This window comes from Saimiri boliviensis, chromosome 9 (assembly GCF_048565385.1).
Source record: "Saimiri boliviensis isolate mSaiBol1 chromosome 9, mSaiBol1.pri, whole genome shotgun sequence".
NCBI classification, from domain to species: domain Eukaryota; kingdom Metazoa; phylum Chordata; class Mammalia; order Primates; family Cebidae; genus Saimiri; species Saimiri boliviensis.
Window position 1 is genome coordinate 101489156 of NC_133457.1, and position 18664 is coordinate 101507819.

Here is an 18664-nt window from a genome sequence, read left to right on the forward strand (position 1 = left end):
GGGTTGGTGGAGACCACTGAGGGCCTTGGAGCCCCTGTGATGTTCTCGGCCTTTGTGTCAGGGGTATGGGTGCTGTGGGCGGTGTTAGGCAGAGGCGAAGGGTTCGGACTGACATTTCGGGAAGGTTCCCTGCCCCGTGTTAGCCAGCCTGAGAGGAGGAGGCAGGGTCTGGGTGAGGATGTGGTTATTGGGGAGGGAGGGAAGTGGATTCAGAGTGTGCTGGAGGCGTGACTGACCGGGCTTGGAGCTGGGCAACAGCGGGACAGGAGGAATCACTGTTCCTCTTTTGGGCAGCTGGTGGAGAGGGGCGTCATGCCCTCACAGACAACTGTGGGCTTCTGGTCCGCGTGGGCTGCCCTCCCCACAGGCATCTGGAGACGCACCGCCCCAGGCCTTCCTCAGCTGGTCCTGAGGGCTGCCTGAGTCCTCTGGGTCCTGCAGCTTCAGATACTGGGTATACCTTAGGCGAAGCTGGCAGGATTCTGTCCATTTCACAGGTGAGAATACTGAGACTGTGAGTAGTGCACCTGTGGCCTGGGTTACACAGAGGGGCAGGGGTGGGTCTCAGCCTCCCAGGACGAAGAGGGGCTATGGACTTGGGGAATATGGATTCTGTCCCCCAAATTCCAGCCAACAACTTCAGAGCGTACCTGAAACAGTACCTATCTCAGGGAGATGGAGGCTGCCCAGTGTGACCCTGGGGATGGGGCCAGGGGGCCTGGATTCCAACTTGCTGTGTGAATTGGGCCTCAGCTTCCCTTCCTGTGAAATGGGCACAGTATAGTCCCTGCCCCACTACGCTGGCGCGAGGAGCCGATGAGGCTGAGTGTGAAGTGCCAACCCGATGCCCTGCAGACGCCACGTGTGCAGTAGGTAGTGAGGATTTTGATCGCTGTGGTTTCTTGTGGAGAATAAGGGCATGTGTGTGGCCCGGGCTCTGGCCCTGGTCACCCAGAGCTGGGCTTCGGGGAGGGGCTGGAGGGCAGAGCAGCTCCATTCAGGTAACTCGGCACCTTGGCATTGGCGATTCTGGAATCCATCCCCGACATCGCTTTCCACACAGGGAAATGGAGTCCAGGGGCTCTGGATTCACTCAAGGCTACCCGGGACCTTGGGACAGATCAGGGTTTCCGTACCAGGCGGTCTCCATGCAGCCCAGGGCTCACCTCTCCGTGCCCTGTTCAGGCAGGCACCACCGACTTCCAGGCCGGATGCTTCCTTGGAGGGCTTCCAGGCCCTGCACAGGTCCTAGTGGGAAGGGGTCCAGTCCCCTGCTGTGCAGGCCAGGGGCTGGGGTCTGAAAGAGGCCCCTATTTTTGCCCGGGAGGAAGCTGAAGAGCGGCAGGGGCTGGGACAGTTGTGGTCTATAGGACGTGAGTAGGTGGGAGCTCTGTGCCCTCCTGCTGGGCTTTTGCCCTCTGGGCGGCAGGCCCCATCCCCAGGTGCACCCCTCCATCACTGCGGGCGCCTGCCCCCGCCTGCTGTCTCCACCCCAGCCCCACTGGCAGAGCCGGTTTGAGCCAACTGTCCCTGAGCATGTTCACGCCGAGGACACGAGACCAGACACGTTCCGGCTGCTCGGCCCCTTGCTCACTCCTCACTCCTTGCTCACTCAGCAAACATCCCCTGGGACCTCAGTTCTGGGCCTGGGCGATGCTGGGCGGGGATCGGGGCCTGGAGCTGTCTCAGAGTTGCTTCTGCCCTGCGTAAGTCAGAGGTGGGCAGAGGCAGAGACGGGCCAGGCAGGCGGCAGGGGCCGGGTGGCGGGGCAGAGGCTGTGGGCTGGACAGATCTGGGGCTGAGGCCTGCCACCCCTTATCCTGTGGGGCCCTCAGTGGGGCCCATTTGTCTGTCTGTCCATCCCACAAATATTTTGTGTGCTCTACAATGTTCTAGAGGCTGCAGGTGGCAAGGAACCAACCAAAGATCCTGCTTTTGCAGAGCACACATCTTAGAGCTGTGGAGAGACAGAAAAACACAACAAACAGGAAACTGCACGCACAGCCCATAAGAAGCCGGAGGGGGCCACGAATCCAGCCTCCTGCAGGGAAGCGGACGGGCATGCTGGCGGGCTGTGGAGGCTGGGTGGCTGGGGAAGACCTCAAAGAAGCTCATGGCAAAGGAGGGGAGGGAGGAGGAGCCAGTGAGGAGACCCCGAGGCAGAGGAGAGCCTAGAGTGCTGGTGGAAGTGCAAGGGGGCCAGAGGAGCAGAGCGAGAGAGGGAAGGACGGGGAAGAACGGAGGGAGAGGAGGGCAGATCAGGGAGGGCCCCTGAGCCATCGGAAACGCACGCTTTGGACTTGGAGTGAGTTGGGGTCACACGAGGGTTCTGGGTACATCTGGCTGCTGTGTGAAGAGCAGACTGGGGGTGAAGGTGGAGGCAGGTGGACCAGTGAGGTGGCTGCTGCGTTAGTCCAGGGGGTGACGGTTTGCTCAGGCTGGGGGTAGTTGCTGGGAGGGTCAAAGGGCCAAGCATTTTTTTTTTTTTTTTTTTTTTGGGCATCATTTAAGTTAATCTTGCCTTTCCCACTCTATTCTGAAGGCGTGTTCATAGAATGAGCCCCGTGAGTCCGTGGCTGAGCCAAGCACCACGCCCTGGCCAGTCCTGTCCTCCACACCTCCATACCTGCTCCATCCCATCCCATCTTGTATCATTTTAGAGCAAATCACAGGTATCATCTTCCATGTGCAAAATGTTTCAGTGTGTTTCTAAAAGATAAGGACTCTTGTGTTTAAAAAGTAGCCGTAAGAACAGTCCATCTTAAAGAAGGTAACAATTTCTCTCTCTCTCTCTCTCTCTCTCTCTGTCTGTCTTTTGTGTGTGTGAGACAGGGTCTCACTCTGTCACCCAGGCTGGAGTGCAATGGTGCAGTCACAGCTCATTGCAGTCCCAACCTCCTGGGCTCAAGTGCTCCTTCTACCTCAACCTCCCCAGTAGCTGGGACTACAGGCACATACAACCACGCCGGGCTGGTTTAAAACATTTTCAATTTGTAGCGATGAGGTCTCTCTATGTTACCCAGACTGGTCATTCCTGAGTCAATTCCTGACTCAAGTGATCCTCCTGCCTCGACTCCCAAAGTCCTGGATTACAGGCATGAGCCACCTCCTAACAGCCTAATTTTTTTTCTTTTCTTTTCTTTTTTTGAGATGGAGTCTTACTTTGTTGCCCAGGCTGGAGTGCAGTGACACGATCTCGGCTCACTGCAACCTCCGCCTCCCAGGTTCAAGTGATTCTCCAGCCTCAGCCTCCCCAGTAGCTGAAATTACAGGCGCCCACCACTAAGCTCGGCTAATTTTTATATTTTTAGTAGAGATGGGGTTTCAGCATAATGGCCAGTCTGGTGTCAAACTCCTGACCTCAGGGGCCTAGTTTCTTAATATCAGCAAAAATCCCCTCCTCCCCCAGATATACTTTGATGGTGAAACTGATGTCTCTGGGCTTCCCCCTTCTTGCCATGAAGTGAGGTTCATAATAGCCCCTGCTCCCATGCTATTGTGAGATCATTCAAGTAGGATGCCTAGCACAGGCCCGGCACATAGTAGGTGCTCAACAAAGAATAGCTGCTCCTACTACTTTGACTGATAGCCAACACTTAGGGCACACTCCTCAGTGTGCTTCACAGATACGAACTTATTTAATCCTCACAACAGTCCTTTGAAGTAGATGATGTTTATCACTATAGGAGAGGAAATGAAGCCACAGAGAGGTGGAGTAACTTTCCCAAGGTCACACAGCAAGAAGGGCCAGAGTTGGGTTTTGAATCCTGACAGTCCAGCTCTTAATCCCTATGTGGTGGAGGCTATGTGAGCCCAGAAAAGGGCGGAGGTCCCTTTCTCAGCTTGGAGTGGGGTGGCCAGGTCAGATACTGCCTGGGGTCAAGCCCATGGAGGGGCAGGGAAAGGGGAGTGGAGCTTAGGGAAGGGAGCAGCACGTGCTAGGGTGTGAAGGGGAGAGTGTAGTTACGAGTTTAAGGGAGGGTCAAGGGATAGGGAGAGGGAGCTGCGGCAAGCCCCTCTCCATCCGAATTGGGCCTTGGCCCTGTGGGCAGCAGCCTGGAGTGCTGAGCATTTTTATCCTCTTACAATCTCCACCCCCTGCCTTAGTCTCGGATGCCCTCTTCTCCCTTTGAGACCTGCCAGAGATCCCATTTCATGGATGAGTAAAGGGAGGCTGACCTTCCTGTGGTCACACAGCCAGGGGTAGGCCACCTGCAGGCTTGAAGGCGGTGGGTGGGTCTGGAGCTCAGGCTGGGCTGTGTGGAGGGGCCTGGCCGCTGGGCGCTCCTGCCCACCAGTGTCCCTGGAGGGAGATGCTGCCTAGGTGTGGGCGGGGAGGAGGGGGCACTGTGTGTTCTCAGAGCAGCTGGCAGGGAACAGCGGGTGCCGTGGGCAGGGACCGGCTGGCGGCCATCTCCACAAGGCACATCAGCCATCAGCCATCGGGGTGGGCAGCTGGGGGTTCTCGGAGAGATGACCTAAGGCTGGGAGAGAGGAAAACTTGTCACTTCGGTGTTCCCTGTGGTCGTCTCCTGACACTGAGCAGGGCGGGGGAGCTGCTGAGGGTCTCTGTGTACGGGTAGAGGTGCTGAAGCCCAGGCTAACTTTTCTTTTTTTCTCTTTTTTTTTTTTTTGGTTTTTTTTTTTTTTGAGACAGGGTCTCACTCTGTTGCCCAGACTGGAGTGCAGTGGCGTAATCATAGCTTACTGCAGCCTCTAACTCCTGGGTACAAGCAATCCTCCCACCTTGTCTTCCCAAGTAGCTGGAACTCTCGGGTACCACCACACCCAGTTACATTTTTTCTATTTTTTGTAGAGATGGGGTCTCGCTTTGTTGTCCAGGCTGGTCTCAAACTCTTGGCCTCAAGCGATGCTCTGATCTCAGCCTCCCGAGTCACTGGGATTACAGGCGCAAGCCCCTGCTCCCACCGCACAGTGATTCTGATGGAAGCCTTCCACGCAGCCACATGGTGGCTGGCCCTCGGCGGGCCGGGCCCCAAGGCTTTGTCTCCTCTTCCAGTTTCGCCTCAGCTCAGTGCTCTTGGTCCTGGTGCCCCGAGAATCTTACTTTCAGTGCCATTGCTCCCAGCCCACAACCTTATTCCAGGGCAGGCCTTGGCCTTGCCGTGTGACCAAGGGCTGAGAGCCCCCTCTTTGAGCCTTAGCCTCCTCATCTGCCAAGAAGAAGGGCCCACAGAGGCTCCCTGGGGTTGGGGCTGCGACCTCCTGGCCTCGTGAGCTGCCCTATTCACCCCGTTAAACGGGGCTGCCTGGTGATAGCCCCTGGGTTGGTACCTAGAGAGGGGTGGAGGTTCTGCGGAGCCACCTAACCCCTCCAGCTCACCAGTCCCTAGACGCTGTCGCCTTCTCAGTGACCTGCGTCCTGGGCATGGGGGTTTGGAGGAGGGAGAGATGCTGGGAAGTGGGGAGGAGGAAGAGGGAGCCGCCCCGTGTGCTTGTCTTTCCCTCGTTTTGCTGCTGAGGAAACTAAGGCTGCAGGACCGAAACTGACACAGCTCCCTTGCCTTTCTCTAAGGCAGATGTCCCCAAACTATGGCCCGCGGGCCGCATGCGCCCCCCTGAGGCCATTTATCCGGCCCCCCGCCGCACTTCAGGAAGGGGCACCTCTTTCCTTGGTGGTCAGTGAGAGGAGCACACTATGTGGCGGCCCTCCAACGGTCTGAGGGACAGTGAACTGGCCCCCGGTGTAAAAAGTCTGGGGACGCCTGCTCTAAGGGGTCCCAGCTACAGGCCCTATCAAAGCTTTCCCACCTGCCTGGATCACACTGCCCACCCTCTCTTCACAAACTGTCTAGACTTTGGGCCTCAGCTGAGATACCCTCTCCTCTGGGAAGCCCGCCATGGTTGAGGTGTCTCCTCTTGACTCTCTGGCCCTTTGGAGCTGGAGATGGCTGTCTCTGACGAGACACGGTGGGAGGGGGACACTGTGCTCTGACCTCTGGCTCCCAGGGGCCTGAGAAAAGCTTCCTGGCTCTGCTCTCCGTTTTGCAGGCCTTCGTGACTTGCGTTGCTGAATAGATCCCTCTTAGGGTCTCCCCCGGGCCCTCTCATGCCTAGGCCAAGGGCCAGCAGTGACCCGATTAAACCGGGACCCACTCTGGCCAGACCTCACTCTGGACCACCCCCTGCCCACCTGGTACCCTGGCCTGCCTGGGCCTCGTACCCAGGGCTCCATTCTGGGCCACCCTGGCTGTGCTCCTCACGAGGGAGGTCAGGGAGGACGGGCTCTGGTGTCCCTCGGATCTGGTTGGCATCCTGGCTGTCTGCCTTCTGGCTGGGGCAGCCTCCTGGAGCCCCTGTGGCCTCATGTGTAAAATGAGTGCGGCCACAGCTTGCTGCAGGGCTGCTGGGAGCAATGGAGGGGAGTGTGAACCCCAGGCTGGAGGATGGATGGGGAAAAGCTGAGGGGGAAGAATGTGGGTTTCTGCACCCCCATCAGCAACCCCCATTCCACCCCTGGCCTGGACCAGAGCAGCTGGTGACGTTGGATTCTGCCGAGAGGAGCCCGGGTTCTTTCCTTCGGCAGTTCCCAGGGGCTCTGGATGGCCGTCCCAGTTGGGAAGACGTGCAGAGGGTTAGGGGTTGTCGCTCGGCTGCTAAGAATCGGGATCTCAGGCACACCATTTAACCTGTGTGTGCTTCGGTTTCCTCATCTGTGTGATGGGGTGTAGGAGTGGCGCGTGGCAGGTTCTAGGTGAGTGTCAGCCGCCGCCGCTGTCAGTGCGCGTACCCCTCGCTGTGAAGCCCTGCCTGTCTGCATTTACACATGTAGAAAAGCACCGCGGGTCAGCAGGTCATTCTTTTGATAGCAGGAAAGAAAAAGAGAGGCAGGGGAATATCCCTGCACAGGAGAAGCTTCCAATCCAGTGTGAGGGGCAGGAAGAGGGTGTGGGGCCTGGAGGGAGGCAGTGCCCATCTGTGAAATGGGCAGGTTGTGCCCTCTCATGCTTCTCCCAGCCTCAGCCTTGCCCTCTCTGGATGCGGCCAGTGCTGGTGGGGCCTCTGACACCCAGAATTTTTGTAGTTGCTTGGCCTTGGTGGCTGCTCCTTGCCCTATTCCTGGCCTGCTCTGTGGCCTTGGGCAAGCCACTGTCCCTGTCTGCGCCTCCATCTCCCCTTTTGGAAAACGGGCCGGCCATGGGGCTCTGCTCAGTCCCTGAGGTAAGTTTCCAGCTGGGACAGTGGCCTTGGGGAGAAGTGTCCACAGTGGCCTGGGGCATCGGCTGGCCCTCTGCTGTCTTGGATGGGGGCCAGGCATCTGACTTGGCTCCGCTGAGCCCCTCTTTGTGCCCCCATCTGGAAAGGGGCACATTGTTGCTGTGTAGCAAGGTCTTGGTGAGAACAGAGGGCCGAGCGGTACCAGTGACGATGCTAATGTTAGGGGCATAGCAAGGACTCCTGTTCATGGGGCATGGCCCATGTGTGTGCCCAGGGCTTTGTGTGGATTCACTCGTTAGCCTTTGCAACTACCCAGGGGGTGACTATGGGCATCTCCACGGTGCTGAAGAAAACTTCAGTTAGTGTGTCCAGCACCCTCCCCTGGTAGCAGCCAGGGCCCCTTAACCACGATGTCCCCACTTGGCTTGGGTAGGTGCCTGGGGAGCCCTTCTGCTCTCCCATCAGGGAGAGGGTGGCTGCCAATGGGCCAAGCCCCTGCCCACCGCCTTCCCCCTCCATCCCTGCACAGGCCCCACACTTCACCCACCACTGCTCTTCCCTGCCTGCCTCCCACCTCCCCGCCGCCATTGGGGCGCTGTTATCAGGAGGCATTCCTGGACTGGCTGAGAACAGCTCCCACCCTGGGCTCTTCTGAGAGGATGCCATCACTGACAGAGGCCCCGCTGGGGCCTCCTTTGAGGAATGGGCCCTGAGGTACGGAATGGTGAAACCCAGATGGTCCGGTGTGCCTCCCGGTGCTGTGTTTTATGAGCTGTGTGACATCAGGCAAGCAGCTCCACCTCTCTGTGCTTCCGTTTCCTCATCTGCAAATCAGGGCTGCCACTGGGTTCACTGGGGTGGTTCATTGAGGGCTGGGGAGGTTCGCTGAGCTCCTAAGCATGTGCCCACCACCCAGGAGCGCCGTGATGGTGATGCCACAGCTCCTGTTGTCCTCTGAGGACCAACCATCCCTCTTCTTTGTGGGGCCCCTGATTATTTGGTCTCTGTGTCCACCCCCTGATGAGGGCATGGCAGGGGGGGGCCCTCTGGACTTTCTCTTCTCCAGGCCTAAGGGACAGGTAGAGGGTGGAGCCGAGAGAGGCTATGTTCAGAAACTGGAAACCTGCTGTGTGATCTTGGACAGCCCCTCTCCCTTCCTGAGCCTCCATTTCCCGACCTGCTGTAGGATCACTTGGACGTGGCCCCTCGTTGTCCCTGTCACAAGACTTTCTGCACGTAGTTCCTCCCTCGGCCAGCGCAGCCACCTGGCTTTTGACTCTCTTTCCCACTACAGTGTCTGGGGCGCAGTAGGTGCTCAGCTAAGCCTTGATGGAGGAGCCTGGGAGCGCACCACTGAGGCACCCCGGGACTTCCCCACCCCCGGCCTTTTGCTCATGGGGCGCCCTTTGCCAAGAACGTGGCCCCTATTCATCTCTCCTGTGGAAATCCTGCTTGTCCTCAAAGCCCTTCCAAATGCTGCCTCCCCCAGGAAGCTTTCCCCAGTTTCTCCCAGCCAGAGGGGATGCTGGGCCTTGGAACGCTGGCTCTGAGGCGGTGCCTCCGTTCCAGTGCACTGCGATGTCCGTAGCAACAGGTGAATGGCAAACAGGAGCCACACACTTACTAGGAGCCAGGCACGAGGGGAGGCCCTGAGCTTGCCCTGTCTGATTTCATCTTCCACACCAACCTTGCAAGGTAGATCTTAATCCTATTATCCCTCCCTTTACAGAACGAAGACAGAGGCTCAGAGAAGTGAAGCAACTTGCCCAGCGATGAGAGACAGAGCCAGGATTTGAAACCAGGTAAGCCTGTGTTTCTTCTTAAAAAGGAAAGAAGAAACATCAACACACACACACACACACACACACACACACACACACACACACACACAGAGAGAGAGGCATGCACGCACACGCGGGACAGGGAAAAGTTTAAGTCTCTCTCACACCCAGGTCCGCTTGCCAGAAGCAACCACTTGAAAGAATTTCTGGTGTATCTTTCCAGGAGATCCAGGCATATCTAATTTTTTTTAGCATAATGTGAATTTCAATAATGATAGGAATGCCAGGTGTTGATATTTTCAGCTTCTGCACGTGACTCGATATGATATATTTGCAAAGAAAGAGTTTGTGTTTCTTAGACAGGGTCTCACTCTTTGCCCAGGCTGTAGTCCGGTGGTACAACCATGGCTCACTGCGCCTCCAACTCCTGGGCTCCGTCGCTCTTCCCACCTCAGTGTCCCGAGTAGCTGGGGCTGCAGGCACACACACCCGCTAATTATTAATATTTTTTCCTAGAAACAGAGTCTTACTATGTTGCCTAGGCTCGTCTCGAATGCCTGGGCTCAAGCAATCCTCCTGTCTTGGCCTCCTAAAGTACTGGGATTGCAGGTATGAGCCACCACACCTGGCCAGAATTTTTTTTTTTTTTTTTTTTTTTTTTTTTTTTTTTTTTTTAGATAAATGATAGCACACAGTCTATCCTGTCTTCAGGCAACTTTTTGCTCTTGGCAGTGTACCTCAGAGATCATTTATTTATGCTGCACTTTTTCATGGTTGCATGATATTCCACTGTTTGTATGGTGGTCAAACTTTAATTAAGGAAGGATATTTTGTTTCCAGTCTTTTGCTTGTTGTAGACAATTCCACAAGTGAATGTCCTTAATCATGTGCCCTGTGTTCATGTGTGAGGATTCCTTTAGGATTAATTCCACATTGCAGGGTCAGCGGCTGTGTGCAGTTGTAGTTGTGATGGGTATTGCCAGATTGTCCTTTGGTGTCACTGGTGTCACCACACCCTCTGTTCTCCTCACTCTCACCAGCATAGGATGTTACAAAATTTGGGGATAAATTTTGTAGGTATCAGTTTATCAATCTGATAGGTGAACGGTGGCCCCCAGTCTAATTTATTTGAAGAATGTATATCACAGCTTTACTGAGATAAAATTCACAAACCATACAATTCATCTATTTCAAGTATATATTTCAGTGGTTTTTAGTAGAGTCACAGTTGTACAATCATCACCACAGTCAAATTTAGAACATTTTTATTACCCCGGAAAGAAACTCTACCCATGACGGTCACCCCCCACTTCCTCCTAAACTTCCCTCCCTAGGCCCAGGCAGTAACTAATCCAGTTTCTGTTTCTACAGATTTGCCTATTCTAGACATTTAATATAAATGGAGTCATACAACGGGTACTCTTGGTGGCTGGCTGCTTTCACTTAGTATCATGTTTTCAAGAGTCATTCATGTTGTAGCGTGGATCAAGATTTCATTCTTTTTTTCTTGCCAAATAATATTCTATCATATGGATATACCATATTGTATTTATCCATTCATCAGTTGATGGACATTTGGGCTTTCTGGCTATTATGAGTAATGCTGTTCTGGACATTCATGTGCAAATTTTTGGGTTGACATATGTTATTCATTTCTATCGAGTGTGTACCTAGGAGTAGAATTGCTAGATCATATGGCAATTCCATGTTTAACTTTTTGAGGAACTGCCAGACTGTTTTGCAAAGCAGCTGCACCATTTTCCATTCCCATCAGCAGCATATGAGGGTTCCAAGTTCCGCACATCCTTGCCAACATTTGTCTTTTAGATTCTAGCCATCCATCCTAGTGTCTGTGAAGTGGCATCTCATTGTGGTTTTGATTGTTTTTTTTTGAGACAGGGTCTCACTCTTGCTGAGGCTCACTGCAGTCTTGAGTTCTTGGGCTCTAACTATCATCCCATCTCAGCCTCCCGAGCAGCTGGGACCACAAGTGTGAGCCACCATGCCTGGCTAATTTTTTTTTTTTTTTTTTTTTTTTTTAAATTTGTAGAGATGGTGTCTTACCATGTTGCCTAGGCTAGTCTCGAACTCCTGGGCTCAAGTGATTCTCTTACCTTGGCCTCTCAAAGTGCTGGGATTACAGGCGTGTGCCACCGTACTCGGCAGTTTTGATTTTTATTTCTCTAATTGTTAATGACATTAAACATCTTTTCATGTGCTTATTGGGCATTTGTGTATCTTCTTTGGAGGAATGTCTATTTAAGTTCTTTGCCTATTTTTATTATTAATTAATTTAATTTAATTTTTTTCTTAGAGACAGGGTCTCACTATGTTGCCTGGGCTAGTCTAGAAGTCTTGGCCTCAAATGATACTTTTGCCTCAGCCTCCCAAGTAGCTAGGACTACAGGCATGCTCCACTACGCCTGGCTTAATTTCTTTTTTTAAATTTTGTAGAGCTAGGATCTCCGTCTGCCACCCAGGCTGGAATGCAATCGTGTGATCATAGCTCACTGTAACCTCAAATTCCTGGGCTCAAGCAATCCTCCCATCTCAGCCTCCCGAGTAGCTGAGACTACAGGCATGCAACACCACGCCCGGCTAATTAAAAAGAATTTTTTTTTTTTTTTTTTTTTTTTTTTTTTTTTTTTTTGGAGACGGAGTTTTTTGCTCTGGTTACCCAGGCTGGAGTGCAATGGCGCGATCTCCAGGAGGCTCACCGCAACCTCCGCCTCCTGGGTTCAGGCAATTCTCCTGCCTCAGCCTCCTGAGTAGCTGGGATTACAGGCACGCGCCACCACGCCCAGCTAATGTTTTGTATTTTTAGTAGAGGAGGGGTTTCACCATGTTGACCAGGATGGTCTCGATCTTTTGACCTAGTGATCCACCCGCCTTGGCCTCCCAAAGTGCTGGGATTATAGGCTTGAGCCACCGCGCCCGGCCTAAAAAATTTTTTTAGTAGGGGTCTCACTATGTTTCCCAGGCTGTTCTTGAGCTCCTGGCCTCAAGAGATCCTCCTGTTTTGGCTTCCAAAGCACTGAGATTACATGTATGAGCCACTGTGAAAGATTTTTATGTATTGTAGATACAGGTCCCTTGCCACATACGTGATTTGCAAATATTTTCTCCCATTCTGTGGGTTGTCGTTTTATTTTCTTGATGTTGTTCTTTGGAAAACACGCGTTTTTAATTGTGATGAAGTGCAGCTCATTTTTTCCTTTGCTGTTGGTGCTGCAGGTGTTGTATTTAAGAAGTTGTGGCCGGGCGCGGTGGCTCACGCCTGTAACCCCAGCACTTTGAGAGGCCAAGGCGGGTGCATCACCTGAGGTCAGGAGTTAGAGACCAGCCTGGCCAACTTGGTGAAACCCCATCTCTACGAAAATACGAAAATTAGCTGGGCATGGTGGTGGGTACCTGTGATCCCAGCTACTCGGGAGGCTGAGGCAAGACAATCACTTGAACGTGGGAGACAGAGGTTGCAGTGAGCTGAGATCGCACCATGGCACTCCAGTCTGGGCGACAAAGTGAGACTCCCTCTCAAAACAAACAAACAAAACAAAACAAAAAACAACAACAAAACAAAAAGAGAAATCATGATCCAAGGTCATAAAATGTATGCGTATGTTTTCTTATGAAAGTTTTTTACTTTTACCTCTTACATTTAGGTTTGTGATCCAGTTTCAGTTGATTTTTATTCAGGGTTTAAGGAAGGTATCCAGCTTCCTTCTTTTATATGTGGGTATCCAATTGTTCCCGCACCATTTGTTGAAATGAAAATTCTTTCTCCCTTGAATTGTCTTGGCAGCCTTGTAAAAAATCAATTGACTGTCAATTTGAGTGTTTTTTTGGACCCTTAATTCCCCTCCACTGGTTTATAAGTCTACACTTATGGCAGTGCCACAGTGTCTTTGTTAGGGTAGTTTCACAGTTTTGAAATGGAAAAGTGTGAGCCCTCAAACTTTGTTTTTCTTCAAGACTCTTTGGCTATTGTGGGTCCCATGACTTTCCACTTTAATTTTATTTAAGATCAGTTTGTCAATTTTTGCAAAAAAAAAACTAGCTGGGATTTTGACAGGGAGCAGACCAATTTGGGAGTATTACCATCTTAATAATATTTAGGCTTCTGATCCATAACATGGGGTGTCTTTCCATTTCTTTCAACATTTTTTGTAGTTTTCAGAGTATAAGTTTTATATTTCTTTTATTAATCTTATTCCTAAGTATTCTTTTGATGCTATCATAAATTTCTTTCTTAACTTTATTTGTAGATTCTTCATTGCCAGCCTATAGAAATACAATGTATTTTTGTATATTGATTTTGGACTTTGCAGCCTTGCTGAACTCATTTATTAGTTCTAATGATTTTTTGGTGGCATTCTTAGGATTTCTATACATAAGATCGTATTATCTGCAAATAAAGATAGTTTTACTTTTTCTAATCTGGATGCCTTATGTTTCATTTTTCTTCCTAATTGTCCTGGCTAGCAACTCTAGTACAATCTTGGGTAGAAGTAGTGAGAGTGGATATTCTTGTCATTTCTGATCTTAGGGGAATGGCATGCAGTTTTTTACCATTAAGTAGAATGTTAGCTGTGGGGTTTTCTTTTTCTTTTCTTTTCTTTTTTTTTTTTTTGAGACAGAGTCTCACTCTGTCACCCAGGCTGGAGTGCAGTGGTGTGATCTCGGCTCATTGCAACCTTTGCCTCCTGGGTTCAAGTGATTCTCTTGCCTCAGCCTCCCAGGTAGCTGGGATTACAGGCACCTGCCACCATGCCTAGCTAATTTTTGTATTTTTAGTGGAAATGAGATTTCACCATGTTGGTGAGGCTGGTCTCTATCTCCTGACTTCAGGTGCTCTATTGCCTTGGCCTTCCAAAATGCTAGGATTACAGGTGTGAGTCACCACACCTGGCCTAGCTGTGGGGTTTTTAATTGCTACTCTTCATCCGGGTAAGGAGGTTTCCTTCTATCAGTTTTTTTTTTTTTTTTTTTGAGACGAAGTCTTGCTTTGTCACCAGGCTGAAGTGCAGTGGTGTGATCTCAGCTCACTGCAACCTCTGCCTCCTGAGTTCAAGTGATTCTCTTGCCTTAGCCTCCCAAGTAGCTGAGACTACAGGCACCCACCCTCACACCTGGCTAATTTTTGTAATTTTAGTAGAGACGGGGTTTTACTGTGTTGGTCAGGCTGGTCTTGAACTCCTTACCTCAGGTAATCCACCCCCTTCAGCCTCCCAAAATGTTGGAATTGCAGACATGAGCCACCGTGCCCTGCCTATTTTTAGTTTTTAAGATAGGGTCTCGCTCTGTTGCCCAGGCTGTAGTTAAGCGGCACGATCATGGCTCACTGCAGCCCTGAACTCTGGGGCTCAAGCAATCCTCCTGCCTCAAGTCTCCCAAGTAGCTGGGACTACCTGCATGTACCACCATGCCTGATGATTTTTTATTTTTTGTATTTTTTAGAGACCAGGTTTCACCATGTTGCTCAAGCTAGTCTTGAACTCCTGAGCTCAAATGATGCACCTGCCCCAGCCTCCCAAAGTGTTGGGATTACAGGAGTGGACATCACATCTGGACTGTTTAAAATTCCTTTTAAGTTCTCTTTTGCCACATCCATACATTTGGATATGTTGTGTCTTTATTTTCATTCATCTCAAAGTATTTTCTAAGCTTTTCGGTGATTTATTCTTTGACTCACTGGTTATTGAGGAGCGTGTTGTTTAGTTTTCACGTATTTTAATTTTCCAATTTTTTTTCTGTTATTGATTTCTTATTTCATTCTATTGTGGTTGGAAACATACTTTGTATGATTTCACTCTTTTTAAATCTATTGAGGCTTGTTTTATGGTGCAGCATATGGTCGATCCCGGAGAACGTTCCATGCGCACTTGAGAAGAACGTGTATTCTGCTGTCGTTGGGTGGCTTGTATGGTTTGAATTTGCGTTTATCTTATGCGTGAGGTTGAGCATCTTGTCGCATGTTTAGGAGCCATTTGTTTGCTTTTTCTGTAAACTATCTGTTGTCATTTTTCTTATTTTATGGGAGCTTACTATATACATGCTAAGAAAAAAGAACACCCTTATCTGTCGTGTGAGTTGCAGTTATTTTTCTTAGTTTGTTGTTTGTCCTTTGAACTTGTTTATGATGTTTATTAAGCTACACAGCCATTTTATATTTTTAGGTAATTGATATATCATTTAAAAAATGATTTCTAGGTTTTATGTCAGGTTTAGGAATGCTTTCCCCATTTGGAGATACCAAAATTTATGTTATACGTATATATATATATATATTAGCTTAGAAAAAGAGGGCTGGGTGTCGTGGCTGACACCTGTAATCCCAGCACTTTGGGAGGCTGAGGTGGACGGAGCCCAGGAGTTTCAGGCCATCGTGGGCAACCATGTTTAAAATATATATATTTGTAGGTATGGGGTTTCACCATGTTGTTCAGGCTGGTCTCGAACTCCTGGGCTCAAGCGATTCTCCTGCCTTGGCCTCTCAAAGTGTTGGGATTTCAGGTGTGAGCCACCTCGCCCAGCTCCTCCGGTTTTTAGAGCTTTATGTTTTCAGTGTTTTGTGGCTTAAATCTGATGGATTTGTCATTTGTTGGCATATATTGTGAGATTGAGATCCAGCTTTATTTGTTTCCTGATGGCCGATTGTTGGTCCTAATTCCATCTTAAAAATTATCCACCTTTTTCTCACTAAAATGCCATCTTCATTATATATTAAATTCCCTTATGTTTCAGGACAACTTTTGGACTCTCTCTTCTGTTCCCCTGATTTACTGATGTGCTAACAGCACAGGTTTTTGTTTCTGAGACGGAGTTTCGCTCTTGTTGCCCAGGCTGGAGTGCAATGGTGCAATCTCGGCTCACTCAACCTCCGCCTCTCGGGCTCAAGGGCTTCTCCTGCCTCACCCTCCCAAGTAGCTGGGATTACAGGCATGTGCCACCACGCCCGGCTAGTTTTGTATTTTTAGTAGAGATGGGGTTTCTCCACGTTGGTCAGGCTGGTCTTGAACCCTTGATCTCAGGTGATCCGCCCGCCTTGGCCTCCCAAAATGCTCAGATTACAAGGGTGAGACACTGCACCTGGCTAGCACACAGTTTTAATTACTGTGTCTTTATAGTAAGGTTTACTATCTGGTTGGGCTGTTTCTCCCACATTACTCTTCTTTTCAGGCATTATCTGGCTTCTCTTTTTCAAATGTTTTTACTTACGAATTTAAAAATTGACTTGCCTAGTTAAAAAAAACCTTGTTGGGTTTTTTATTGATCACATTGAACTTTTAGATTGATTTATGAATAATTGATATTTTTATAATGCTAAGGTTTCTTTCATTTTATTTTCTAACTGTAATTAATATACATATATATACAATCGATATACACAATTGATTTGGGAATGTTGACTTAATTCCCTGCCACTTTACTTAATTTGCTTTTGGTTTAATAGTTTTGCAGTGGATTCTCTTGGGTTTCCCAGACCTATATCTGTACCATCTGCAAATAATAATAATGTTCTTTTTTTTTTTTTTTTTTTTTTTTTTGAGAGAGAGAGTCTCTCTCTGTCACTCAGGCTGGAGTGCAGTGGCATGATCTCAGCTCACTGTAACCTTCGCTTCCCTGGTTCAAGTGATTCTCCCGTCTCAGCCTCTGGGGTAGTTAGGATCACGGGCATGCGCCACTACACCTGGCTAAGTTTTGTATTTTTAGTAGAGGCGGGGTTTCTCTATGTTGGCCAGGCTGATCTCGAACTCCTGATCTCAGGTGATCCACCCGCCTCTGCCTCCCAAAGTTCTGGGATTACAGGTGTGAGCCACTGTGCCTGGCCAGTAATAATACTCTCATTTTCTCTTTTCTAATTCCATTTTATTCTTCAATTTCTTTTTCTATTCTTTCCTTTTTTTTGAGACAGAGTCTTGCTGTGTCACCCCAAGCTGGAGTACAGTGGCGTGATCTCCACTCACTGCAATCTCTGCCTCCTGGGTTCAAGTGATTCTCCAGCCTTGGCCTCTCGAGTACCTTGGACTACAGGCATGTGTCACCATGCCCGGATAATTTTTGTATTTTCAGTAGAGATAGGGTTTCACCATGTTGGCCAGGCTGATTTCCAACTCCTGACCTCAGGTGATCTGCCCGCCTTGGCCTTCCAAAGTCCTGGGATTACAGGTGTGAGCCACTGTGCCCAGCCTCTTTCCATTTTTTTTTTTTTTTTTTTAGACAGAGTCTCACTGTGTTGCTCAGGCTGGAGTGCAGTGTTGTGATGATGGCTCACTGCAGCCTCCATCTCCCTCAAGGGATCCTCCCACTTCAGCCTCCTGAGTAGCTGGGACCACAGGTGCATGCCACCATACCTGGCTATGCTTTTGTGTATTTTTTTGTAGAAATGGGGTTTCACCATGTTGCCTAGGTTAGTCTCAAACTCCTTAGTCTCAAGCAATCTTCCTGCCTCCACCTCACAAGGTATTGGGATTACATGTGTAAGCCAACACACCTGGCCACATTTTTGTTTTTTTTGTAGAGATGGTGTTTCACCATGTTGCGCGGGATGGTCTGAAACTCCTGGGCTTTAGCAATCCATCTGCCTCAGCCTCCCAAAGTGCCGGGATTACAGGTGTGAGCCACCACACCCAGCCCTCTTTTTCTAAGCTAATTGTATTGGTAAGTATCTTAAAGTGGGGTTAGCTGGTGGACACGTATCTTAAATCATCCAGGCGGCTATAACAAAATACCATAGACTGGGGAGCTTAAACCATAAACATTGGTTTCTCACAGCTCTGAAGGCTGAAGAGTCCAATATCAAGGTGCCAGTAGATTCCATGTCTGATGAGGACTCTCTTCCTGGTTTGCAGACAGCCACCTTCTTAATGCCTCTTCACATTGCACAGAGATGAGGCTCCGGTCTCCTCTTCTTTTGTGAGGGGCGCTTATCCCATTGTGATGACTCCATCTTTATTTCTCATCTAAATGTAATCACCTCCCAAGGCCCACCTCCAAACACCATCAACACTGGGGACTAGGGCTTTGACATATGAATCTAGGGCGGGGGACGTGCATTCAGTCCACAGTGGCATGCCTGTCTTTTCTGTGCTTTTTACCTGGAAAGTGGCTTTTGTAGGCCTTGGCTCCTAATCAGCTCCACGAGGCAGCACCCCCAGGATCATATAATAGGTGTTTTGGAGGCTTTTGCCTAATTATGAGAGTGACTGCAAAAGAGGGCAAGTGTCGGCTGGGCAGGGTGGCTCACACCTGTAATCCCAGCACTTTGGGAGGCCAAGGCAGCCAGATCACCTGAGGTCAGGAGTTTGAAACCAGCCTGACCAACATGGAGAAATCCCGTCTCTACTAAAAATACAAAATTAACTGGGCATGGTGGTGCATGCCTGTAATTCCAGCTACTCGGGAGGCTGAGGCAGAAGAAATGCTTGAACCTGGGAGGCAGTGGTTGTGGTGAGCCAAGATTGCGTCATTGCACTCCAGCCTGGGAAACAACAGCAAAACTCCATCGCAAAAAAAAAAAAAAAAAAAAAAAAAAAGAAAAGAAAAAAGAAAAGAAAAGAAAAGGAAAGAAAAGAGGGCAAATGTCTGCACCAGGTCTTCCACATAGCTAAGTAGATACTGAGCACATTCTATGTGTCAAGCACTTACAAATATGACTTCATGGTTTCCTCACAGTGAGCCCCAAATGCTGTAGGAACAATCAC

General features: G+C 49.9%; 1 protein-coding gene across 9 annotated transcripts in view; it reads left to right on the forward strand.

The window, feature by feature from the left end:
* Nucleotides 1-18664, forward strand: part of SRC (SRC proto-oncogene, non-receptor tyrosine kinase) — a 61288-nt gene that overhangs the window by 12034 nt on the left and 30590 nt on the right. For 7 of the 9 annotated variants that reach the window (XM_074406502.1, XM_074406500.1, XM_074406506.1 and 4 more), the window contains exon 2: nt 8909-8981. The gene's annotated coding sequence lies outside the window, so the exon portion shown is untranslated. Of the gene's footprint in view, nt 1-8908; nt 8982-17481; nt 17622-18664 lie in introns of all 9 variants that reach the window. The other 2 variants (XM_074406501.1, XM_074406503.1) reach the window with 1 other exon arrangement.